The sequence below is a fragment of the Mobula hypostoma genome, chromosome 10 (genome assembly GCF_963921235.1).
Source record: "Mobula hypostoma chromosome 10, sMobHyp1.1, whole genome shotgun sequence".
Lineage (NCBI taxonomy): Eukaryota > Metazoa > Chordata > Chondrichthyes > Myliobatiformes > Myliobatidae > Mobula > Mobula hypostoma.
In genome coordinates this window covers 133,398,614-133,416,874 of record NC_086106.1, presented here as the reverse complement: position 1 = coordinate 133,416,874, position 18,261 = coordinate 133,398,614, and positions in this window count along the sequence as shown.

The following is an 18,261-nucleotide window of genomic DNA, read 5'->3' as shown; positions in this document are numbered from 1 at the left end:
ATCAAAACTATAAAACTTTATTTCCAACACATTGACACAAGACAATCAATATTTACAAGACGGTAGTTACGCCGTCTGTAAAACAGTCTAGACTGCGGGGTGGGTGGTGGGGGGGGGGTCCACCACTCACGGAAATCCCTCAATGTGCCCGCCGCGACTGGCTCTTCCGCAGTGTGACACTCCTTCAGTATCGACCCTCCTACCGTACGGTCCCTCCCAGAGCGTGATGCGCCCTCAGTACCACCCCTCCCACCGTGTCACACCCCCTCGGTACAACCCATCCCACAGCGATGAGGCCCACGTGTCAACGGTGCTCGCTAACGCGTTGACGCCCGTCGTTCGAGAGGTCCGTCCATTCGTCCGGGATACTTCTCCGTCTGGCATCTGACCGTAAGTCCCGACAAAGGATTGCGAGGACTGTTTACAGGTTCATCGGGGTCTCTCTTCCACCCATTCAAGACATTCATCAAGAGGGCTGCACACGCGGGGCCCATAACACTGTCGGTGATCCCTCCCGTCCGTCCAACAATCTCTTTGAGCCTTACCATCCTGCGAGCCATAACGCAGTATTAAGATAAGGTCTGCTGGGATGAGAACCGGCTTCTTCCCCCAGGCCGTAACACTACTGATCTCCCTGTCATCGCCCTCTCAGCACGGATGAGGCGCCAGTAGCGTTCTGCTGTTTACTTTTTAACGTGTGGTAAAAGCACATTATGAGTTGTTAATTTAATAGTGGTAATATTACTTCATGTGTCATGCGTGTCCATTATATGTACTGTGTTGTGCATCTTAGTCCGGAGGAATGTTGTTTCGTTTGACGATGTACATGTGTACGGCTGAATGCTAATAAACTTAAACTTGGACTTAATATTGAAGCGAGAGGATCAACGCACAGAACTGCTCGAAACGCCAGCGCGCCAGAGCAGTGACCGCTGTCCAGTGTTCGGCTGTCCCGGAACTTCGGCATTAAGTCTCTGCTTGTAGTGTAGCGGTTAGGGTAACGCTCTACAGCGCCAGCGATCCGAGTTCAATTCCCGACACTGTCTGTCCATTCCCGACTCTATCTTCCACAATAAGGGCAAACTCAGGTCGGAGGAGCAACACCTCATTACCTGTCTGGCTAGCCTCCAATCTGATTGCATGTACCTCAATTTCTCCAACCTCCTGTAATTTCGCCTCTCCTTTCCTTTCCTTCTATTCCCTAGTTTGGCCTCTTGCCTCTTCTCCTCCCCTGGTGCTCCTCCTTCTTCCCTTTCTCCCATGGTCCACTCTCCTCTCCTAGCAGACTCCCTCTTCTCCAGCCCTTTGCCTTTTCTACCTATCACCTCCCGGCTTCTTACTTCACCACCCCGCCTCCCGCCTGACGTCCCCCATCACCTTCTCCCCGTCCCCCAACTTCTTATTCTGGCATCTTCCCCCTTCAGTTCCAGTCCTGATGGAGGGTATCCGCCTGAAACATGGACTGGTTATTAATTTCCATGGATGTTGTCTGACCTCCGGCTTTTTGTGTGTGTTGCACCGCCGATAAGGAGTTTGTTCGTACTCCCCGCGACCACCGGGCGCTCCGGTTTACTTCCACATTCCGATCAGACATACGGAGTCAAGTTGTTCAATTGTGGGCATACTATGTTGGCGCCGGAAACGCGGCGACGCTCGCAGGCTTCCCCCAGCTCATCCCCGGACGATGTTGATCGTGGAGGGAAACGACAATTTTCACTGTTTCGATGTACACATGACAAACAAATACAGTGAATCTAATCTAGCTGACCCGGAGTCCAGGCTGAGACAGACTGAACAATCAAGCTCAATGTGCCGAGAATTCGTTGTGAAACACAAGGAGTTGGGGGAGGGAGTTTCTGTCAGAAATCGGAGTGCAGATGATCTGGTGTGCGTGAGGTGGGAGCATTGTGACCATTCAGTGAGTGCGGATACTCTACCCTAACTGAAAGGCAGCAGATTGCAGATACTGTAAACCCATTATAAATTCAGAAATGACCTTTCATAGAACCATTGAACCATAGAACATTACCGCACAGAAACATGCCTTTTGGCCCTTCCTGGCTGCGCCGAACCATTTTTCTGCCTAGTCCCACTGACCTGCAGCTGGACAATATCCCTCCAGACACCTCTCATCCATGTACCTGTCCAAGTTTTTCTTAAATGTTAAAAGTGAGCCCGCATTTACCACTTCATCTGGCAGCTCATTCCACACTCCTACCACTCTCTGTGTGAAGAAGCCCCCTGCAATGTTCCCTTTAAACTTTTCCCTCTTCACCCTTAACCCATGTCCTCTGGTTTTTTTCTCCCCTTGCCTCAGTGGAAAAAGCCTGCTTGCATTCACTCTATCTATACCCATCATAATTTTATATACCTCTATCAAATCTCCCCTCATTCTTCTACGCTCCAGGGAATAAAGTACTAACCTATTCAACCTTTCTCTGTAACTGAGTTTCTCAAGTCCCGGCAACATCCTTGTAAACCTTCTCTGCACTCTTTCAACCTTATTTATATCCTTCCTGTAATTTGGTGACCAAATCTGCGCACAATATTCCAAATTCGGCCTCACCATAACATTATTAACAATTCGGCCTTATACAACCTCATCATAACATTCCAACCCTTATATTCAATACTTTGATTTATAAACGCCAATGTACCAAAAGCTCTCTTTACGACCCTATCTAGCTGTGACGCCACTTTCGGGGAATTTTGTACCTGTATTCCCAGATCCCTCTGTTCAATTGCACTCCTCAGTGCCCTACCATTTGCCTTGTATGTTCTACCTTGGTTTATCCTTCCAAAGTGCAATACCTCACACTTGTCTGTATTAAACTCTATCTGCCAGTTTTCAGCCCATTTTTCCAGCTGGTCCAAATCCATCTGCAAATTTCGAAAACCTTCCTCACTGTCCACCACACCTCCAATCTTTGTATCATCAGCAAATTTCTGATCCAATTTACCACATTATCATCCAGATCATTGATATAGATGACAAATAACAATGGACCCAGCACTGATCCCTGTGGCTCACCACTAGTCACAGGCCTCCACTCAGAGAAGCAATCCTCCACTACCACTCTCTGGCTTCTTCCATTGAGCCAATGTCTAATCCAATTTACCACCTCTCCATGTACACCTAGCGACTGAATTTTCCTAACTAACCCCCTATGTGGGACCTTGTCAAAGGCCTTACTGAAGTCCATGTCCGCTGCCTTCCCTTCATCCACTTTCCTGGTAACCTCTTCGAAAAACTCTTATAGATTTGTTAAACATGACCTACCACGCACAAAGCCATGTTGACTCTCCCTAATAAGTCCCTGTCTATCCAAATACTTGTAGATCTTATCTCTTAGTACTCCTTCCAATAATTTACCTACTACCGATGTCAAATTTACCAGCCTATAATTTCCCAGATTACTTTTAGAGCCTTTTTTAAACAATGGAACAACATGAGCTATCCTCCAATCCTCCGGCACCTCACATGTGGATACCAACATTTTAAATATATCTGCCAGGGCCCCTACAATTTCAACACCAGTCTCCTTCAAGGTCTGAGGGAATACCCTGTCAGGTCCTGGGGATTTATCTACTCTGATTTACCTCAAGATAGCAATCACCTCCTTCTCTTCAATTTGTATAGGTTCCATGACCTCACTGCTTGTTTGCCTTATTTCCATTGACTTCATGCCAGTTTTCTTAGTAAATACAGATGCAAAAAAACCCATTTAAGATTTCCCCCATTTCTTTTGGTTCCACACATAGCCAACCACTCTGATCTTCAAGAGGACCAATTTTATCCCTTACTATCCTTTTGCTCTTAATATACCCGTAGAAGCTCTTTGGATTATCCTTCACCTTGACTGCCAAAGCAACCTCATGTCTTCTTTTAGCCCTCCTGATTTCTTTCTTAAGTATTTTTTGCACTTTTTATACTCCTCAAGCACCTTAATTGCTCCTTGTTTCCTATACATGTCGTATATTTCTCTCTTCTTCTTTATCAGATTCCAATATCCCCTGAGAACCAAGGTTCCTTATTCTTATTCACTTTGCCTTTAATCCTGACACGAACATACATTCTCTGGAGATGTTGTCTGACCCACCAAAGGTTTGATCCCGACCAATCCTGCTCAGCAAGTGTCCCTACGCTCCCAAGGCCAACATGAGAGAGGACCTCCGTTGGTCTGGATCGACCACGGATGCTACGTCCTAGCTGATGCGCAAACCAAGGCAGCATGATATGGGGGGCAAGCTGTTGCCCATGCAGCAGGCTCCCCCTATCCTCACCGCAGATGAATCCAGCGGCACGGCAAAAGACCGATACTGGTGTTTGGCACCAGTGGCGTCACAGGAGTTGCCAGTCAGCGTTGAACTTAACACTTAGTGTCTTCAGCTCCGAATTTTTCCCCGGGGTGTAACCTTCCCAGATGTTGACTGGCCCGTCAAGTGTTTCTAGCCGTTCCTGGACCTGTTTGCTGCCCTGAATGTCCTCGTGCGGGTCTGATCTACCTTTTTCTCCACTGTCCCCGCCCCTCCTTTACCGCCCTTCCCGAGGGTACCGGCTGCCGCAGTTGTCTCTCAGCTCTCACGGACCTCCCATTACCTCTGAATCTGTCACGATTCGTCGTGAATTTGATGCAGTTTTCGGGCAGGTGGGGCTCGTCAGCCGTCGTTGGCTGCTCATCTGGAGAACGAAAGCTGTCATCTCAAACCTCCGTTGCCTTGCAGCTATACCTACTGATGTGATCTGATGCGATCTGATGCGGCACACAACACACACACACACACACACACACACACACACACACACACACACACATAGACAATGGACAATAGACAATAGGTGCAGGAGTAGGCCATTCGGCCCTTCGAGCCAGCACCGCCATTCACTGTTATCATGGCTGATCATCCACTATCAGTATCCAGTTCCTGCCTTATCCCCATAACCTTTGATTCCACTATCTTTAAGAGCTCTATCCATCTCTTTTTGAAAGCATCCAGAGACTTGGCCTCCACAGCCATCTGGGGCAGAGCACACACATACATACATTTCCACACACATACACACACACACACACACAACACACACAACACACACACACACACACAAACACAAACAATACACACAACACACACAACACACACACACACACACAAACACACACAACACACACACACACACACAATACACACAACACACACAACACACACACACACACAACACACACAACACACACACACACACAACACACACACACAAACACACACACACACAACACACACACACACACACACAAACACACACACACACACACAAACACACACACACACAACACACACACACAACACACACAATACACACACACACACAAACACACACAATACACACAACACACACACAAACACACACAATACACACAACACACACAACACACACAACACACACACACAACACACACAACACACACACACACACACACACAACACACACACTAAGATAGAGAACACAATAATGATAAAAACATAATAAGTACAGTATACTGTGAATACGTAAGATAGCTTATATACATAAGATTGATTGTATGTCTAAGCAGTGGCGTTAGGCACAGGAGTGTCTGTACATAAAGCAACTGGCAGAAAATGATAAAGTAGTGGTAGATGGGGGTATTGATGGATGGGTTAGTGGGATCTTTCCTCATGGGTGGGGTAGCTTGGGGTGAGGACAACCAAAATTGCAGCTGCGCTCTCGAATCAGCACAACCAGGAATCTGTGTCTGAAGGAAAGTTCAAAGTTCAAAGTAAATTTATCATTAAAGTACCTATATGGCACTATATACAAACCTGAGATTCATTTTCTTGCAGGCATTCACTATGGATACAAAGAAACACCATGGAATTCGCACAGAACAGGACGGACAAACAACCCAACGTGCAGAAGAAAACAAACTGCAAATACAAAAATAACCCAAAATAATAATTATAAGTAAATAAGCAATAAATATCGAGAACATGAGATGAAGAGTCCTTGAAGGTGAGTCCGTAGGTTGTGGTAACAGTTTGTTGTCGGGGTGAGTGAAGTTATCTCCTCTTAATGGGATATTACAGTGAAGCTGCTGAGCGCCAAAGAGGGACGCATCTGCAATCCCTTATTGAAATAGAATCAAGTTCTTCGATACTAACTGCAAATAAGTGATGACGTGTTTGGCGAATAATTGATGTAATGAAGGTGGTAGCGAACCGAGTCACAGGAACCATGGAGTGTTCATTGTGGCGGTCGGGGGAGAGCGGACGTGCGCGGGCGCCAAGTTAACAGCGAAACCACAGCTGTGTGTCCTTGAGTGAAACTAATGAATTTTTCGATTCCCAAGAACGTGATACTCTGAGCTGTGAAAATCATCAAACGCTGGGGTGGAGCAGGCCTGACCAGCGCGCTGATTAATTCCAAGGCAACACACACAAAACGCTGAAGGAACTCTGCAAGTCAGGCGGCATCTTTGGAAATGAATAAATAGTCGATATTTCGGGCTGAGACCCTTCATCAGGACTGGAAAAGAAGGTGAGGGTGAAGATGCCAGAGTAAGAAGGTGGGAGAAGGGAGGGGAAGGTGTACAAACTAACACAGAAAGGGGGCAGTGGGTGCCCGTCTGTTCCAGACCCATGCCCCACTGTTCCCCAGCCTAGAGAAATAACCTCGAAGATTACAAGTTCACCTTTCCCGAGGCACAGGCGGGGCTGCGCGGTGGTCTGCACTCGCCGGCTGAGCAGGAATGTCTCCCCCCTCCCCATTTTATTCATGTAGAGATACAGCGACGACCTTCTGGCTTTTTGAGCAGCGCCGCCAAGCAACCCACAGATTTAGTCCGAGCCTAGCTACGGGACAATTTGCGATGACCATTTAACCTACTAACCGGCACGTCTTTAGACTGTGGGAGGAAACCGGAGAACTGGGAAGTAACTCACGTGCACACGGGAGGGATGGACAAACTCCTTACGGACGGCCCCAGAAGTGAATGCCCAAGTCCGACGCCCCATCTGTAATAACGCTGCGCTTACCACTATTGTGGTGTCCTTGAGATGGAATCTTTGAAACTTCAAAGGTTGAAAGGGAACCGGAGAAGAGTCTCAGATTCTGTCAGAAGTTTTGGGCAGAGGCGACAGTATTCCTGTCTCCTGAAACCCAAGTTCAAGATTCAAGATTCAGGATTATTCCATGTCATTTCCATTTCCAAGTGTAAGGGAGAATGAAATGATTGTTATTCGTGATCCTGATTCCTGAAAACAAACATACACAGAGAAAGAACATCATAATAACAATGCACAATAAATGTAAATACATAAGATTTTTAATTACATAGATTAATTATACAGTGCCTATAAAAAGTATTCACCACCCTTGGAAGTTTTCATGTTTTATTGTTTCACAACATTGAATCACAGTGGATTTAATTTGGCTTTTTTGACACTGATCAACAGACAAGACTCTTCTGTATCAAAGCAAAAACAAATTTTTACAAATGTATACAAGCTTACCGCAATTATTAAATACAAAATAATTGATTGCATAATCACTACCCCATTCAAGTCAATAGTTAGAAAGATGCAACTTTGGCAGCAATTACGTGCGTGAGTCTCTGTGGATAGGTCTCTATCAGTTTGCACATCTGGACACTGCAAAGTTTCCCCTTTCTTATTTTCAGATTGCATGGGAATCGTGAGTGAACAGCCCTTTTCACGTCCAGTCACAAATACTCGATTGGATTGAAGTCTGGATACTGACTTGTCCACTTCAGGACATTAACTTTATTGTTTTTAAGCCATTCCTGTGTCGCTTTGGCTTTATTCTTGGGGGTCATTGTCTTGCTGGGAAACAAATCTTCTCCCAAGTCGCAGTTCTCTTGCAGACTGCATCAGGTTTTCCTCCAAAATTTCCCTGTATTTTGCTGTGTTCATTTTACCCCCTACCTTCACAAGCCTTCCAGGACCTGCTGCAGTGAAGCATCCCCACAGCATGATGCAGCCACCACCTGCTTCACGGTGGGGATGGGGTGTTTTTCAAGATATGCAGAGGGCTGAAAAGAACTGTTTCTGAGGCTGGTGGTCATAAAGTCATAGAATCATGGTCTGGACGTGGATGTTACATAGCCTCCTCCCTGATGGGAGTGGGACAAACAGTCCATGAGAAGGGTGGGTGGGATCCTTCATGATGTCACTGGCCCTTTTCCAGCACCTTTCTCTGTATATATCCCTCATAGTGGGTAGGTTGATGGCAGTGATGTGTTGGGCACCATTTAGCTTAACTATCTGTTCTCACAAAGGATCTACAGAGAGAATAGACAAAACCATTGGTCTTTTGATCTCTCACAATGTTTGATGTGATGCTGACAACAGTTCCTTCTACCATGAGTTATTTGAGTTCTTTTATCTATACAGTTTCCAGGATGTTGGCTGTGTATTAATGCAATATTTATTAACCATCCTTGATTACACGTGAGAATGTGATTACTGAACTATCATAGTCCTTCTGATCCAATATGTTGTAGTGCAGATTTTGGGGGTTAGACCTAAAGGGCCTGTTATATGCTTCAAGATCATGATATTGTTCAGTAGAGCAGAATCAGTTGAAGGTTATGTCCTCAACTTTGCTGGTAAAGGTCGAGGATAGAGGAGAAGCTGAAAGAATTATTGTTTGGTGAAAAGGCCACAAGTTTTATTCTTGAAATTGGCCTTTATGTCTACTACACAGATATCTAGAAAGGTAAGTTGGAGGACGAGCAATCATACAGGAGCTGAGTTATAAAGATAGGTTGAATAGGTTAAGATTTTATTACCCTGGAGGGTAGGAGGAAGAGGGGAGATTTGATAGAGATATACAAAATTACGAGGTTGGGCGAGACAGAAAAAGAGGTCATAAGTTAAAGGTGAAAGGCAAAATGTTGACGGTCAACCTGAAGGGGAAATTCTTCACTCTGAGGGTGGTGAGAGTGTGGAATGAGCTGTCAGCGGAAATGATGAGTGGGAGTTCGATTTCCACATTTTTAGATTTTTTTAGATTATGAGAATACTCAGTCCTCTTTTATTGTCATTTAGAAATGGATCTAAAAACCGTGGATTGGGACAGGTTGTTCTCTGGCAAAGATGTGATTGGTAGGTGGGAAGCCTTCAAAGGGGAAATTTTGAGAGTGCAGAGTTTGTTTGTTCCTGTCAGGATTAAAGGCAAATTGAATAGGAATAAGGAACCTTGGTTCTCAAGGGATATTGCAACTCTGATAAAGAAGAAGAGGGAATTGTATGAAATGTATAGGAAACAGGGGGTAAATCAGGTGCTTGAGGAGTATAAGAAGTGCAAGAAAATACTTAAGAAAGAAATCAGGAGGGCTAAAAGAAGACATGAGGTTGCCTTGGCAGTCAAAGTGAAGGATAATCCAAAGAGCTTTTACAAGTATATTAAGAGCAAAAGGATTGTAAGGGATAAAATTGGTCCTCTTGAAGATCAGAGTGGTCGGCTTTGTGCGGAACCAAAGGAAATGGGGGAGATCTTAAATAGGTTTTTTGCGTCTGTATTTACTAAGGAAGCTGGCATGAAATCTATGGAATTGAGGGAATCAAGTAGTGAGACCATGGAAACTGTACAGATTGAAAAGGAGGAGATGCTTGCTGTCTTGAGGAAAATTAAAGTGGATAAATCCCCGGGACCTGTCAGAGTGTTCCCTCGGATCTTGAAGGAGACTAGTGTCGAAATTGCGGGGGCCCTGGCAGAAATATTTAAAATGTCGCTGTCTACGGGTGAAGTGCCGGAGGATTGGAGAGTGGCTCATGTTGTTCCGTTGTTTAAAAAAGGATCGAAAAGTAATCCGGGAAATTATAGGCCGGTGAGTTTAACGTCAATAGTAGGTAAGTTATTGGGGGGAGTACTAAGAGACAGAAGCTACAAGCATTTGAATAGACAGGGGCTTATTAGGGAGAGTCAACATGGCTTTGTGCGTGGTAGGTCATGTTTGACCAATCTGTTGGAGTTTTTCGAGGAGGATACCAGGAAAGTGGATGAAGGGAAGGCAGTGGATATTGTCTACATGGACTTCAGTAAGGCTTTTGACAAGGTCCCGCATGGGAGGTTAGTTAGGAAAATTCAGTGGCTAGGTATACATGGAGAGGTGGTAAATTGGATTAGACATTGGCTCGATGGAAGAAGACAGAGAGTGGTGGTAGAGAATTGCTTCTCTGACTGGAGGCCTGTGACTAGTGGTGTGCCACAGGGATCAGTGCTGGGTCCATTGTTATTTGTCATCTATATCAATGATTTGGATGATAATGTGGTAAATTGAATCAGCAAGTTTGCTGATGATACCAAGATTGGAGGTGTAGTAGACAGTGAGGAAGGTTTTCAGAGCCTGCAGAGGGACTTGGACCAGCTGGAAAAATGGGCTGAAAAATGGCAGATGCAGTTTAATACAGACAAGTGTGAGGTATTGCACGTTGGAAGGACAAACCAACGTAGAACATACAGGGTTAATGGTAAGGCACTGAGGAGTGCAGTGGAACAGAGGGATCTGGGAATACAGATACAAAATTCCCTAGAAGTGTCATCACAGGTAGATAGGGTCGTAAAGAGAGCTTTTGGTACATTGGCCTTTATTGATCGAAGTATTGAGTATAAGAGCTGGAATGTTATGATGAGGTTGTATAAGGCATTGGTGAGGCCGAATCTGGAGTATTGTGTTCAGTTTTGGTCAACAAATTACAGGAAGGATATAAATAAGGCTGAAAGAGTGCAGAGAAGGTTTACAAGGATGTTGCCGGGACTTGAAAAACTCAGTTACAGAGAAAGGTTAATACGTTGGGACTTTATTCCCTGGAGCGTAGAAGAATGAGGGGAGATTTGACAGAGGTATATAAAATTATGATGGGTATAGATAGAGTGAATGCCAGCAGGCTTTTTCCACTGAGGCAAGGGGAGAAAAAAACCAGAGGACATGGGTTAAGGGTGAGGGGGGAAAAGTTTAAAGGGAACATTAGGAGGGGCTTCTTCACACAGAGAGTGGTAGGAGTATGGAATGAGCTGCCAGACGAGGTGGTAAATGCGGGTTCTATTTTAACATTTAAGAATAAATTGGACAGATACATGGATGGGAGGTGTATGGAGGGATATGGTCCGTGTGCAGGTCAGTGGGACTAGGCAGAAAATGGTTCGGCACAGCCAAGAAGGGCCAAAGGGCCTGTTTCTGTGCTGTAGTTTCTATGGTTCTATGGTTCATACATGCATTAAGAAATGATACAATGTTCCTCCAGAGTGATATCACAGAAAACAGGATAAACCAAAGACTAACACTGATAGAACCACATAATTATAACATATAGTTACAGCAGTGCAAAACAATATCATAAACGATAAAGAACAGACCATGGGCACGGTAAAAAAGAGTCTCAAATCCCGAGTCGATCGACCCCCGAGTCCCCGATAGCTGGTGGCAAAAGGGCGAAACTCCCTGACATAAACCTCCAGACACAGACAACTGTCAATGCCTTGGAAGCAGCCGACACTGAGTTCGTCCATCCGAAAACTTCGAGCCTCCGACCAGCCCCTCCGATACAGTCTCCCGAGCGCCTTCGACCTAGCCCCAGCTGCCGAAACAAGCAAAGCCGATGATTTCGGGGCCTTCTGCTCTGGAGATTCCGGTTACCACACAGTAGCGGCGGCAGCGAAGCAGGCATTTCAGAGGTTTTCCAGATGTTCCTCCATTCTTTCAAGTCCGTCTCCATCAAATCAGAATTGTGCACGGTACCCTACTTGACAGATTACAGATATCATTCATCAGAGAGGCCACGCGCACTGCATCGGACCGCCATCTTCTCCTCCTCATCCTCCTCCAGTTAAGGGAAGTTTAGATAGGTACACAGATTGGAGGAGTTATGGCGGGCTATCATCCAGGTGCGGGTAGATGGGACTAGGCAGAATAACAGCACTGGGGACCTACCTAAAGAACTTAGCAGTGGTTTTGACTGAATCCACAGATTATGTGGCCCTTGTCACTTGGAAACTTGACATTCCAAGGGATGTCTGATGGAACCAGTGAGGCAAATCGATGCTAAATTTCAAAGTATTTTCTCGAGGCCATATCTTGATGAACCCACCATTGGTCAGGTTCAGCCATGAATTTTGTGTCCTAGATGTCTAGATGTGCAGGTCAGGGCAGTACGATGTGAAGAGCTATATGTTGCCCATGCAGCAAGCTCCAAGTCTCCATGCAGCTGATGAATCCAAAGGAATGGCATAGACTGAAAAAACTGGCATCAAATATCAACAAAATATGACAACAGTATGTGAGCACTTGGTCGGAAATTAGCAGGGAATTTACACAGATCTTGGAATCGCAGATTTACTGAACTATATGGCTTAGAATGAAACCATTCAGGAAATGTTACTTTTGAAATTGAGAGCTCCAATTATTACAACCACACCCTTCCAATCTTTTCCCATAATCAAACAATTTCCTCTCCGTCAAGTAGATTTCAATTGCCCTTTGAAAATTTCTCCTGAATCTGCTTCCAGTATCCTTTAAGATCAAAACTGTTTGTATGAGAAAATGTCTCTGCCTTTCCCGTCTAAATTATTGTGCATATTAGTTCTAACTTCATCATTACAACTGTGATTATACTCCAAGATTATCTTGCTGGTTCTAAACCTTTCTGGGACATATTCAAATATCGAAGACCTGAAGATGCTGAATCTTACCTTCTCGAATGTTGAAACTTGGTGATGATAATATTGAACTCCAAGCTGTCATCGATGAACAGCACCTTGATGTACTATAAAATGGACAGCAGCCTGATATTCTATACTATGAACAGCAGCCTGATATTCTATACAAAGAACAGCAGCCTGATATTCTATACTATGAACAGCAGCCTGATATTCTATGCTATGAACAGCAGCCTGATATTCTATACTATGAACAGCAGCCTGATATTCTATGCTATGAACAGCAGCCTGATATTCTATACAATGAACAGCAGCCTGATATTCTATACTATGAACAGCAGCCTGATATTCTATACAATGAACAGCAGCCTGATATTCTATACTATGAACAGCAGCCTGATATTTTATACAATGAACAGCGGCCTGATATTCTATACTATGAACAGCGGCCTGATATTCTATGCTATGAACAGCAGCCTGATATTCTATACAACGAACAGCAGCCTGATGTTCTATACTATGAACAGCAGCCTGATATTCTATACAATGAACAGCAGCCTGATATTCTATACTATGAACAGCAGCCTGATATTCTATACAATGAACAGCGGCCTGATATTCTATACTATGAACTGCGGCCTGATATTCTATACAATGAACAGCGGCCTGGTATTCTATACTATGAACTGCAGCCTGATATTCTATACTATGAACAGCAGCCTGATATTCTATACTATGAACTGCGGCCTGATATTCTATACAATGAACAGCGGCCCGGTATTCTATACAATGAACAGCGGCCCGGTATTCTATACTATGAACTGCAGCCCGATATTCTATGCTATGAACAGCAGCCCGATATTCTATACTATGAACAGCAGCCTGATATTCTATACAATGAACAGCGGCCTGATATTCTATACTATGAACTACGGCCTGATATTCTATACAATGAACAGCGGCCTGGTATTCTATACAATGAACAGCGGCCTGGTATTCTATACTATGAACTGCAGCCTGATATTCTATACTATGAACTGCAGCCCGATATTCTATGCTATGAACAGCAGCCCGATATTCTATACAATGAACAGCAGCCTGATATTCTATACTATGAACAGCGGCCTGATATTCTATACTATGAACAGCGGCCTGATATTCTATACAATCTATACTATGAACAGCGGCCTGATATTCTATACAATGAACAGTGGCCTGATATTCTATACAATGAACGGCGGCCTGATATTCTATACTATGAACAGCGGCCTGGTATTCTATACTATGAACAGCAGCCTGATATTCTATACAATGAACAGCAGCCTGATATTCTATACTATGAACTGCAGCCTGATATTCTATACAATGAACAGCAGCCTGATATTCTATACTATGAACTGCAGCCTGGTATTCTATACAATGAACAGCAGCCTGATATTCTATACTATGAACTGCAGCCTGGTATTCTATACTATGAACAGCAGCCTGATATTCTATACTATGAACTGCAGCCTGATATTCTATACAATGAACAGCAGCCTGATATTCTATACTATGAACTGCAGCCTGGTATTCTATACTATGGGCAACAACCTGGATATTTGCATTTTACAGCGGTCTTGCTGCTCAAAAGCCTTGTCCGAAGCCAGTAAGATTGTGTCCACTGTCGAGCTGCCGTGGCTGTAGTCAAATCGCAGCGGGTCTAGCTTATTGTTCAGGCAGGAGTTAACTCCAGCAATAACTAAGCTGTGGAAGAACTTTGTTCTGACCGATGTGAGTGTGGCAGGCATTCACCAGCTCACTCTGCCCTTCTACAACACTGGTGCCTTTTGGGCCACGATTTAGGAGCAGCATCTTCCCCTCCACCATCAACTCTCTGAGTGGCTGATAAACCCACAAATGCTACCTCGTTATGCCCTATTTTGAACTGTTTCTATTTAATCATCTATAGTAAAATCTGTATATTTGTACCGCTGCTGCAAAATGTGTTGACTGGCCATGATGCATGGAATATCTTCTGGTGAAGAATATTTCTCTCTTCATCCCACCTCCCCATCCACCCACCTTCCCCCTCACCTATCACTTTACCTATCACCTGCCAGCTTGTATATCTCACAGGTATACCTACCCCCATCTTCTTATTCTGGCATCTTCCGCCTTCCTTTCCAGTCCTGACGAAGGCCAAAATGTTGACTGTTCATTTCCATAGATTCTGCCTGACCTGGTGAGTTCTTCCAGCATCTTGTGTGTATTCCACGGGAATAATTGTCACTGGGATAAGGTGTTGCCTAGATTGTCCTGTCCGAGTATTGCAGCCGAAAATGGAATCGGGTACAGAAGGCCACTCGGCCCAATGACTCTGCCTTTAGCAATATCTAACTGTAACCCGAACCTCACATTCACGTCTCCGGTAGCCCTTATCGCTTATCAAGAATACTTCTCCCAGTGCTGTACAAATATTGACAGGCTCTGCCTACACCGCCCTTCGGGGAAGTTTCAAACTCGCCACCTTCTGAAAGAAAATGCTTTCTTTACAACCCTGTCTACCCCTGTCGCCACTTTCAGGGAATTATGTATCTGAACTCCCAGATCCCTTTGTTCCTCTGAACTCCTCAGTGCCCCACCATTTACTGTGTATGTCCTCCCTTAATCTGTCCTTCCAAAATGCAACACCTCACACTTGTCTGCATTAAGCTCCATCTGCCATTTTCTGGCCCATTTTTCGAGTTGGTCCAGATTCCTCTGCAAGCTTTGAAAGCCTTCCTCGCTGTCCACAATGCCTCCAATCTTAGTGTCATCAGCAAACTTGCTGATCCAATTTACCACATTATCATCTAGATCATTGATATAGACAACAAACAACAATGGTCCCAGCACAGATCCCTGAGGCACACCACTAGTCACAGGCCTCCAGTCTGATAAGCAGTCATCCACTACCACTCTCTGTTTTCTCCCACACAGCCAATTTCGAATCCAGTTTACAACCTCTCCATGGATACCTTGTGTCTGAACCTTCTGAACTAACCTCCCATGTGGGACCTTGACAGAGGCCTTACTAAAGTCCATATAGACAGCATCCACAGCCTTTCCTTCATCTACTTTCTTGGTAACTTTGTCGAAGAACTCTACAAGATTCTTTAAACACGATCTATCACGCACAAAGCCGTGCTGACTATCCTTAATCAGCCCTTGGCTGTCCAAATACTTGTATATCTGATCTCTCAGAACACCTTCCAATAATTTACCTACTACTGATGTCAGGCTCACTGGCCTGTAATTACCTGGTTTACTTTTGGAGCCTTTTTTAAACAACAGAACAACATGAGCCACCCTCCAATCCTCCGGCACCATACCCGTGGCTAAGGACATTTAAAATAGTTCTGCCAGAGCCCCTGCAATGTCTAGACTAGTCTCTCTCTAGGTTCGAGGAAATATCATGTCAGGCGCGGGGATATATCTACCTTTATTCGCTGTAAGGCAGCAAGCACCTCCTCCTCTTTAATCTCTATATGTTCCATGACACTACTGCTTGTTTCCCTTCCTTCCATATACACTATGCCAGTTTTCTGAGTAAATACTGATGCAAAAAAACTGTTTAAGATCTCCCCCGGCTCCTGAGGTTCCACACATGGACGACCACTCTGATCTTCTAGGGGACCATTTTGTCCCTTACTATCATTTTAGTCTTAATATACTTGTAGAAACCCTTCGGGTTTACCTTCACATTATCTGCCAAAGCAACCTCATGTCTTCCTTTTGCCTTCCTCATTTCCTTCTTTAGTATTTTCTTACATTTTCTATACTCTTCCTTATTTGTTCCTAGTTGCCTATACCTGCTATACACCTCTCTCTTTTTCTTAACCAGATTGCCAATATCCCTTGAAAACCAAGGTTCCCTATGCCTGTTATCTTGCCTTTAATCCTGGCAGGAACATGCAAACTCTGCACTCTCAAAATTTCACCTTTGATGGCTTTCCACTTACTGAACACATCCTTGCCAGAAAACAACTTATCCCAATCCACTCTTCCTAGATCCTTTCTCATTTCCACAAAATTGGCCCTTCTCCAATTTAGAACCTCAACTCGAGGACCAGACCTATCCTTATCCATAATTAACTTGAAACTAGTGACATTATGGTCACTGGATCCAAAATGTTTGCCTACACCTACGTCTGTCACCTGACCTGTCTGGTTCCCTAATAGGAGATCAAGTATTGCATCTTCTCTCATAGGTACCTCTATATATTGATTTAGAAGACTTTCCTGAACACATTTGATGAACTCCAAGCCATCTAGCCCTTTCACAGCGTGGGAGCCCCAGTCAATAAGTGGTAAGTTAAAATCTCCTACTGTTACAACTTTCTGTTTCTTACATTGGTCTGCTATCTCTCTACAGATTTGCTCCTCCAATTCTCTCTGACTATGGGGCAGTGTATAATACAGCCTTATGAGTGTGGTCATACCTTTCCCGTTCCTCAGCTCCACCCACATGGCCTCTGTAGACGAGCCCTCTGGGCTGTCCTGCCTACGCACAGCTGTGATATTCTCCCTGACTAGTAATGCCACTCTTCCCCCTTTCATCCCTTCCCCTCTGTCACATCTGAAACAATGGAACCCCGGAACATTAAGATTCCAGTCCTGCCCCCCTGCCACCAAGTCTCACTAATAGCAATAATGTCGTAATCCCACGTGCCAATCCACGCCCTAAACTCATCTGCCTTACCTACAATACTCCTTGCATTGAAATAGATGCACCTGAGAACATTTCTATCACATACAAACCTTTGATTTCTGTCTATACATGCAGTCCTTGCATGACCTTTATCCTCCTCCACTTCACTATCTGCTCTCACACTCTGGTTCCCCTTCCCCTGCAAATCTAGTTTAAACCCCCTGGAGCAGCACTAGCAAATCTACCCGCAATGGTGTTAGTCCCCCTCCAGTTCAGGTGTAAACCGTCCCGTCGGAACAGGTCCCACCTTCCCTGGAACAAAGCCCAATTGTCCAAAAACATGAAGCCCTCCCTCCTGCACCATCTCCTTAGCCACATATTTAGCTGCATTATCCTTCTATTTCTGGCCTCACTGGCACGTGGCGTGGGTAGCAATCCTAAGATTGCAACCCTGGAGGTCCTGTCCTTCATCTTTGCACCTAACTCCCTAAACTCTCTTTGCAGGACCTCCTCCTTCTTCCTATCCACGTCATTGGTCCCTACATGGACCACGGCATCTGGCTGCTCACCCTCCCTCTTGAGAATACTGAGAACTTGATCAGAGATATCACGGACCCTGGCACCAGGGAGGCAACAGACCATCGAGGATTCTTGATCTCTCCCACAGAACCTCTTATCTGTCCCCCTAACTATCGAACCCCCTATCACTACTGCTCTCCTCTTTTCCCTCCTTCCCGTCTGAGCTGAGGGTCCAGTCTCAGTGCCAGAGACGCGACCACTACAACTTGTTCCTGGTAGGTCGTCCCCATCAACAGTATCCAAAACAATGTACTTATTGTTGATGGGAACGGCCAGAGGGGTGCTCTGCTCATTCTGTCTATTCCCCTTACATCTC